Below are 9,541 nucleotides of genomic sequence, written 5' to 3'. Positions count from 1 at the left end.
GACCACAGAGTGGTACCTGGAGATATGTCGCGGGGGTCAGGAGACCTTGGGGACGTCAGGTGGGGTGCTATTGCCCAAAACCAAGCTTGACCAATCCCGACCCAACCCGGGCATAGTCGGTCAGTGAGAACCTGTGATGTACCTAAGCAGGCGAGCTCCTGGCAGTCAACAGATAAAAGGAAAACAAGACCACAAAGCAAGGAGGCTTGTGGTGGCTGGCCAGCTGTGAATTTTGTATAATATGTGGATTGTGGCCTCTGGTAATCGATTACTAAGGGTGGGTAATCGATTACAAGGCTTAAAATTGAAGACAGGAGGCTAAGATGGTCTCTGGTAATCGATTACCACGGGGTGTAATCGATTACCAGGCGTGAAAACGAGGTCAGGAAGCTAAGGAAGCCTCTGGTAATCGATTACCAAGGGGTGTAATCGATTACCAGGCTTAAAAAGGGATTTGGGAGATGATAGAAGCCTCTGGTAATCGATTACCAGCCTGTGTAATCGATTACACAGAGGAATGGGTCACTGGTAATCGATTACCAGGCATGTGTAATCGATTACACAGTGTATTATTGCATATTTCATGTCCTGAGGCTGTGTAATTCAAGTTTAGCCTCTGGTAATCGATTACCAAGGATGTGTAATCGATTACCAGAGATGGAAAGCCTTAAAATACCCATTTTTCTTGCATGTAATGGTTATGAGAAGCTTTGTGTTGCGGCATAGTTAGATTCTTGTGAAAGAGTCTACCCCTTTCTTTTCTTCCTTGTAGATCGTGATGGCGGCGCAGCTAATCCGTGATCGAGTAGAGATGGAGTGCCTAGAGGGAGCTTGGGAGACCCTCGAAGGTAACATGAGGTGCCGATTTCGGGGCACCATTCGATTCACGGCTACTTCTTTGGTGCATCCAGATGAACCTGCACGGACGCTTCAGCGCACGGTGGAGTGGACAACTCCTTGGATTAGCTTTGTGTATTTTTTAGGGTGGGTGTATCTAGGACTGACTGTTAGGTTTACTCTTTTGCTTTGTATGGGTAGACCTGATGTATAGGAATTTGATAATTGTATACATGTGGCTGAAGCCAACACTGTGGACACCTTTGCTCTGGATGACACTATATATTTTGTAAAAACTCCCATATTTTGGACAGCTTTAAATGATGAAAGCATTTATGATCAATCTTGTTATTTGAAAAGAAAGCATTAGCAACTTTATTTGTAAAAGAGTTTATCGATTGTATTTTATCCTTTTATTTTCACGTGACGACCTAAAGTAATGGCTGGTATATTCTTCCTTTTGAAACAGCGAAATAATTTAGAGAATTATGAGCGGTAAGAAAGAAATGACTCCGAATAGAGTTGTGAACTGGCCATTCAGGACTTTATAGTGAGGATTTTCCTTCTAAACCTAGTTATGGTCAAAAAGAGAAAGAAATGAAAAAGAAAAAGAAAAAAAAAATTTACCATGGTTTTTGTTATTTAAATTATTACTATTAAACCAGTCATTAATTTAGGGACGCCACAATTGGTGGTATCAGAGCAAAAGTTGGATTCTAGTGAACCTGTTATGGTCTTGCTGTGTGAATGCTGTGTATCTCTGAAACTTGGGAGTAGGTTTCGGGGAGTGACGTTAAGTCACACATTGTGTGTATTTCTGCTTTCTTGTCTTGAGCATGGATGTGTGACTGATTCACAGGATTGTTGTGTGTATAAGTATGTATAAAGAGAAGGATGTTGTTATAAATGTCATAGCCTGTGTGGTACACTCTCTCTTTAGGATTTCTTGGGTGCTAATAGTTTCCCTACAGGATAGGTATGGCAGGACGTGGTAGGGATCAGAACCGTGATGTCCTTGACCGCATCACCGCTGTGCTGGAAACTCTAGTGCAGGAACGTGATGTGGAGCCGGCGGAGTATCGGGGACTCATGGCTTTCCGTAAGAACCACCCGCCAAAGTTCAGTGGAGACTATGATCCGGAAGGTGCTAGGTTGTGGTTAGCTGAGACGGAGAAGATTTTCGAGGCGATGGGTTGCCTTGAGGAGCATAAGGTCCTTTATGCAACATTTATGCTCCAAGGGGAGGCCAAAATTGGTGGAAGTTCGTGAAGCCTTCATTTGTTGCACCTGGAGGCGTGATTCCTTGGAATGCCTTCAAGGACAAGTTCCTGGAGAATTACTTTCCACGAGATCTCAGGAAGCGGAAGGCGAGGGAATTTCTGGATTTGAAGCAAGGAAACATGTCTGTTGGGGAGTACACGGCTAAGTTTAATGAGCTTCTGCAGTATTGGCCTCAATACCAAGATGCTCGGAATGAGGAAGATTTATGTGCTCAGTTTGAGAATGGGCTTCGATTGGAGATCCAACAGGCGGTTAGTTATATGCAGATCACGGATTTTAATCAGTTGGTGACAAAGTGCAGGATTTTTGAAGATAAGATGAAGGAGAGGCAAGCTAGAGGCGTTGGAGGACCTCAGAGGAACCATCCTTTTAGAGGAAATGGTAACAAGAGGATGAAGCCGTATGCTAGCAACAAAGGGAAGCAACCTATGGCTGCCTCCAACATGAGCCAGTCAAGGGGGACTGGGGTACAATGCTTTCAGTGTGGAGGACCGCATCTTAAGAGGAATTGCCCACAGCTCCAGCAGACACAGGAGAACCGTTGTTATGTGTGTGGCAAGGTGGGCCATTATGCTCGAGAATGTAGGGTGACCGGGAGACCGACGGTAACTGCCAATTCCAACACCGTCAATCGTGGACCCACTAATTCCACAAGGAGCGGTAATGTTAGCAACAACAACATTAGTGGTGGAAGACCAAAAGTACCCTCTCGGGTATTTGCTATGAGTGGCTCAGAAGCGGCTGCCTCCGACGATTTGATACGGGGTAAGTGTTTGATTGCTGATAAACTACTAGATGTACTTTATGATTCAGGTGCCACACATTCTTTCATATCTCATGCATGTGTGGAGAGGTTGGGGTTATGTGCGACGGAGTTGCCATATGATATGGTGGTGTCTACTCCGACGAGCGAGCCTGTAACCACCTCTCGGGTGTGTTTGAAGTGTCCTATAATTGTTGAGGGTCGATCTTTTATGGCGGACTTGATTTGCCTACCTTTAGCTCATCTAGATGTGATCTTGGGGATGGATTGGTTATCTACTAACCATATTTTTCTAGACTGTAAGGAGAAGATGCTAGTGTTTGGTGGAGATGTAGTTCCACGTGAACCATTGAAAGAGGATGCGGCCAACGAAGAAACGGAAGATGTTCGAACTTACATGGTGTTGTTCTCTATGTATGTGGAAGAGGACGCTGAAGTTAGTTGTATACCGGTGGTGTCAGAATTTCCAGAAGTTTTTCCGGATGATATTTGTGAATTGCCACCTGAGAGAGAAGTGGAATTCATTATTGACTTGGTGCCTGGGGCGAATCCAGTGTCGATTGCGCCTTATAGAATGTCTCCGGTAGAACTAGCAGAGGTGAAGGCACAAGTGCAGGATCTTTTGAGCAAACAATTTGTTCGTCCAAGTGCATCACCGTGGGGAGCACCGGTCTTGTTGGTTAAAAAGAAGGATGGAAGTATGAGGATGTGTGTAGACTACCGGCAGTTAAACAAGGTCACTATCAAGAACAAATATCCGCTACCAAGGATAGATGATTTGATTGACCAATTGAGGGGAGCAACGGTATTTTCGAAGATAGATTTGCGATCGGGGTATCATCAAATCCGAGTTAAGAAGGAAGATATCCCAAAGACTGCGTTTCGGACTCGGTATGGGCACTACGAGTATTTAGTCATGCCATTTGGAGTGACTAATGCTCCGGCTATTTTCATGGACTATATGAACCGTATATTCCATGATTACTTGGACCAATTTGTGGTTGTGTTTATTGATGATATCCTAGTGTATTCAAGGAATAAGGAGGAGCATGAGAAGCACTTGAGGATTGTGTTGCATATCCTGAGGGATAGGAAGTTGTTCGCCAAATTGTCAAAATGTGACTTTTGGTTGGAGAAAGTGCAGTTCTTGGGGCACGTGATTTCTAAGGATGGGGTTGCGGTGGATCCAAACAAGGTGGAGTCGGTTATGGAGTGGCAACAACCGACAACTCCAACGGAGGTTCGAAGTTTCTTGGGGTTAGCTGGCTATTATAGAAAATTCATTGAAGGATTTTCTAAATTGGCATTGCCCCTAACTAAGTTGACTCGTAAGAATGAGAAGTTTGTCTGGAATGAGAAGTGTGATCAAAGTTTCCAAGAGTTGAAGAGGCGGTTGACGACAGCTCCAGTGTTAATTTTGCCCGACCCTAAGAGAACATTTGAAGTGTATTGCGATGCAAGCGGGCAAGGCTTGGGATGTGTGTTGATGCAAGAGGGAAGAGTAGTGGCTTATGCTTCGCGTCAATTACGTCCTCATGAAGTTAACTATCCGACTCATGACTTGGAACTAGCAGCGGTGGTCTTTGCCTTAAAGATTTGGAGGCATTATTTGTACGGTACTCGTTTTGAAGTTTTCAGTGATCACAAGAGTCTCAAATACTTGTTCGATCAGAAGGAACTCAATATGAGACAACGAAGATGGATGGAGTTCCTCAAGGATTATGATTTTGGACTTTCCTACCATCCAGGAAAGGCTAATGTAGTAGCCGATGCGCTAAGCCGGAAATCTTTACATGTTGCGACTATGATGAGTTTGGAGCAAAGATTGATAGAGGAGTTCCGAGATCTGAATCTAGCAATCGAGGTGCGACCCAAGAGCTTATTTGTGGGAACGTTGCAGATTACCAATGAATTTGTAGACCACATACGCGAGGCTCAAGGGGATGATCCGTTTTTGCAAGGCAAGGTGTTAGATGTAATGGGGGATAGGGGTGTGGAGTTTGAGAAGGATACAACCGGGTTAATTAGATTCAAGGGGAGGATATGTGTGCCATCTCTAGATGATTTGAAAGTTAAGATCTTGGAAGAAGCGCATAAAAGTCATCTTAGTTTCCATCCAGGAATGACTAAGATGTACCAAGATTTGAAGAGAAGTTTTTGGTGGCATGGCATGAAGAAAGATGTAGCTGAATATGTAGCAAGATGTTTGACATGTCAAAAGGCTAAGGCTGAGCACCAGCGACCATCAGGGGAATTGAAGCCATTGGAAATTCCGGAATGGAAATGGGAGAGCATATCTATGGATTTTGTATCTAGTTTACCCAAGACTAGTCGTGGACATGATGCTGTGTGGGTCATAGTAGATCGACTCACCAAATCTGCTCATTTTATTCCGGTGAATATGAAGTATAGAATGGAAAAGCTAGTGGAGTTATACATCAAGGAAGTAGTAAGGTTGCATGGAATTCCTTCTAGTATTGTATCTGACAGGGATCCGAGGTTCACTTCGCGATTTTGGACGAGTCTACATGAAGCCTTGGGGACAAAGCTGAAGCTTAGTTCAGCTTATCATCCTCAAACAGATGGTCAGACTGAACGAACCATTCAGACTCTAGAGGATCTACTTAGGGCGTGTATTATAGAGCAACAAGGTAGCTGGATGGATTGTTTGTCGTTGATTGAGTTTACTTACAACAATAGCTACCAAGCCAGTATTGGTATGGCTCCTTTTGAAGCTCTATATGGACGAAAGTGCAAAACTCCTATTTGTTGGCATGATGATGGAGAAGCAGTACTTCTTGGACCTGAAATGCTACAACAGATTAACGAACAAGTGAAGTTGATTCGAGAGAAGATAAAAGCATCTCAGGATAGGCAGAAGAGCTATTATGATAGAAGGAGGAAGCCACTAGATTTCCAGGAAGGGGAGCATGTGTTTTTGAAGGTTTCTCCCGTAACCGGGGTCGGAAGAGCTCTCAAGACTAGGAAGTTGACACCCAAGTATCTAGGTCCATATCAGATTTTGAAGAAGATTGGGCCTGTAGCTTATCATATCGCCTTACCTCCGAGTTTATCGAATTTGCACCCTGTGTTCCATGTCTCTCAACTGAGACGGTACAACCCGGATCCATCACATATTCTTGCAGTGGACGAGGTACAGGTGAAGGATAACCTCACCTATAAAGCACAACCTCAGAAGATCACTGACCGAAGAATGAAGTCGTTGAGAGGAAAGGAGATCGCGTTGGTGAAGGTGCAGTGGGGAACCGATGAGGGTGATTCTACATGGGAGTTGGAAGATAGGATGAGAGAATTGTACCCAAGTTTGTTCATAGAGTAGTAATTTCGGGGACGAAATTCCTAAAAGGGTGGGAGTATTGTAACATCCTGGAAATTTCTACCCGGAGTTTACGGAAACGATGTATCTTGAATGATTATATATAAGTATTATTCAGTGTATATGCCTATATGTTCTTGGTAGAAGTAGGAATAGCGGGGGGCAAGATATGCGGGTTAGGCTAATTAAGGGAGAGAAATCCATAACTGGGAGGTTATGGGTTAATTCCTAATTAATTAGTTAAAAATCATCGTTTTGCGTGCGACTTAAAATTTAACGAAACCAACCTCTAAACCACGCTCGGGGTTTTATTCTGAGCGTTTTGATATATATATTGCTTGCTTTCGAAAACTGGCCCCGGCGGACGCAGAGAAACGCGAGAAACTGGAATCAGAGAAACGGCACGCAAACCGAGGCAGGATTTTAGCGTTTCAAAGGTCAGATTTTTCTCACTTTTGTGACTGAGTATGGGTCACAGTCAAAAAGAGAAAGTGGGCCCTTTTGCTCCAATCAAATAGGGACATGTGGCAGAGCTTGAATAAAATAATGGAAAAAGGGAAAACCCTTTTATTAAAACCAAAAAGCTTTTCTCTCTCCTCACTCAGCCAAAGCAGAAATTCAGAAGCCTTTTCTCTCTCTCTCTCTCTCTCTCACGCAGCCTTCTTCTTCTTTTCTCCCATCCACCATTGTTGCCCAACAAAGCTTCAACCTTTGGTGCTCATTTCTGCTCCAAATCGCGAAAGGAGAGCATTTTCGGAGTCGTGAAGTGCGTGGCTACGAGTGGGACTTCGAAAATTCAGGTTTGGGTGGACTTCTTTCCCTCTTGATTTTCGTGGGTATGGGGTTTTGGGAGATATGAGGGGTAGTTTTGTTAGTTTTCTGCTGTGTGATGATTATTTGTGAAGACATTTGTTGAAAGCTTGTCGAAATTGCCATGTTTGGGTGAGTTAGACATACCCATTCTGTTTTAGGGTTTTTGTGATGATGTTTGTGATGTTTATATGCTGAAATTGCTGATGGAAATCTGTTAGAGACGAAGGGTAGAACTAACCCAAGGTTAGAAAGTGAGAATGTGATGTTATGAGTGGAAAAAAAAAAAAAGTGAGACTTTGAGAGTTGGAAGGCTAAGTCTGAATTCTGTGGTAAATGGAGGTTAGAGTGAGTTAATACTAGCTTGAAATGTCATTTAGAACATGTGAGAAAGGTTAGGCTGAGCTAGAGAGAAAAACAAATGACCAAAGTGAACAAAGAGCCATTGCTAGGGCAAATTTGGGTGTTGAAGAGTCAAATTTTGATTCGGTGAGATTTTAGGTGTAAATCCAGTTTGAACAAGTCTAAATGGATGTTATGGACTGGTGTGAGGTGAGAGTTTGCCTCAAATTTACCTCATTCTAAATTTCACTTTTCAAACCTAGAAAACCCATTGAATTGAGGGGTTTTGGACACCTAGATTCTGTGTTGCTGTGTTTTGAAGCTTGATTTTGGGTTAGACATGATTGATACATGAATTGGGACTTGTAGGAATTGATTTGGGTAAGATTGGATGAGGGGAAGTGTGGTTTTCGAAATATGCTCTTTGTGCAGATTTTGCTGTAAAATTGTGCAGCAGAATTCTGCACAAGTGCAGAAAAATCCATGTATTTGCTGGTTGTGGAAAGAGTAATGTAGAATGAGTTCTGGATGTTTGCTAGTAGATCCCAACGGTCAAAATGTAGGCTTATGCACTGTAGACTTCCAGTAAAATTTTGGAGTCGATCCAACGGTTAACGAATTGGATCGAAGGAATTGTTACTGGGGTCTTTGAGTGGGAAAAGCTGTGATTTTTGGTTGGTGTTTTGGCAGAGTTTTCTGCCTTTGCTCTGTTTTGCTTGGCTGTGATAGCTTGTGCTGTGTGAATGTTGTTTTGCTTGGATGTTGTGGAAGCTTGGGAGGATTGATGGGGACCCGGTGTTGAGAGAAACGAGGATATGGGCTACGTGGGAGTACGTGAGCTCAGTTGGAGGTGGGCAACAGGGGATGGTGGGTTTATGCGCGCATTGTGGATGTGGAAAAACTTGTTGTGCACCATCGCCCGACCGCCACCTAGTACCACATGTGATGGGTACCCCATAATCCTACAAGCTTGAGATGAGGAAGTGTTGAAGGGTGAAACTTCCTGCTTTTATTGTTGACCACAGAGTGGTACCTGGAGATATGTCGCGGGGGTCAGGAGACCTTGGGGACGTCAGGTGGGGTGCTATTGCCCAAAACCAAGCTTGACCAATCCCGACCCAACCCGGGCATAGTCGGTCAGTGAGAACCTGTGATGTACCTAAGCAGGCGAGCTCCTGGCAGTCAACAGATAAAAGGAAAACAAGACCACAAAGCAAGGAGGCTTGTGGTGGCTGGCCAGCTGTGAATTTTGTATAATATGTGGATTGTGGCCTCTGGTAATCGATTACTAAGGGTGGGTAATCGATTACAAGGCTTAAAATTGAAGACAGGAGGCTAAGATGGTCTCTGGTAATCGATTACCACGGGGTGTAATCGATTACCAGGCGTGAAAACGAGGTCAGGAAGCTAAGGAAGCCTCTGGTAATCGATTACCAAGGGGTGTAATCGATTACCAGGCTTAAAAAGGGATTTGGGAGATGATAGAAGCCTCTGGTAATCGATTACCAGCCTGTGTAATCGATTACACAGAGGAATGGGTCACTGGTAATCGATTACCAGGCATGTGTAATCGATTACACAGTGTATTATTGCATATTTCATGTCCTGAGGCTGTGTAATTCAAGTTTAGCCTCTGGTAATCGATTACCAAGGATGTGTAATCGATTACCAGAGATGGAAAGCCTTAAAATACCCATTTTTCTTGCATGTAATGGTTATGAGAAGCTTTGTGTTGCGGCATAGTTAGATTCTTGTTAAAGAGTCTACCCCTTTCTTTTCTTCCTTGTAGATCGTGATGGCGGCGCAGCTAATCCGTGATCGAGTAGAGATGGAGTGCCTAGAGGGAGCTTGGGAGACCCTCGAAGGTAACATGAGGTGCCGATTTCGGGGCACCATTCGATTCACGGCTACTTCTTTGGTGCATCCAGATGAACCTGCACGGACGCTTCAGCGCACGGTGGAGTGGACAACTCCTTGGATTAGCTTTGTGTATTTTTTAGGGTGGGTGTATCTAGGACTGACTGTTAGGTTTACTCTTTTGCTTTGTATGGGTAGACCTGATGTATAGGAATTTGATAATTGTATACATGTGGCTGAAGCCAACACTGTGGACACCTTTGCTCTGGATGACACTATATATTTTGTAAAAACTCCCATATTTTGGACAGCTT

This window comes from Glycine soja, chromosome 13, assembly GCF_004193775.1.
Source record: "Glycine soja cultivar W05 chromosome 13, ASM419377v2, whole genome shotgun sequence".
In the NCBI taxonomy this organism is placed as follows: Eukaryota; Viridiplantae; Streptophyta; class Magnoliopsida; order Fabales; family Fabaceae; genus Glycine; species Glycine soja.
This window is presented reverse-complemented; position numbering follows the sequence as displayed.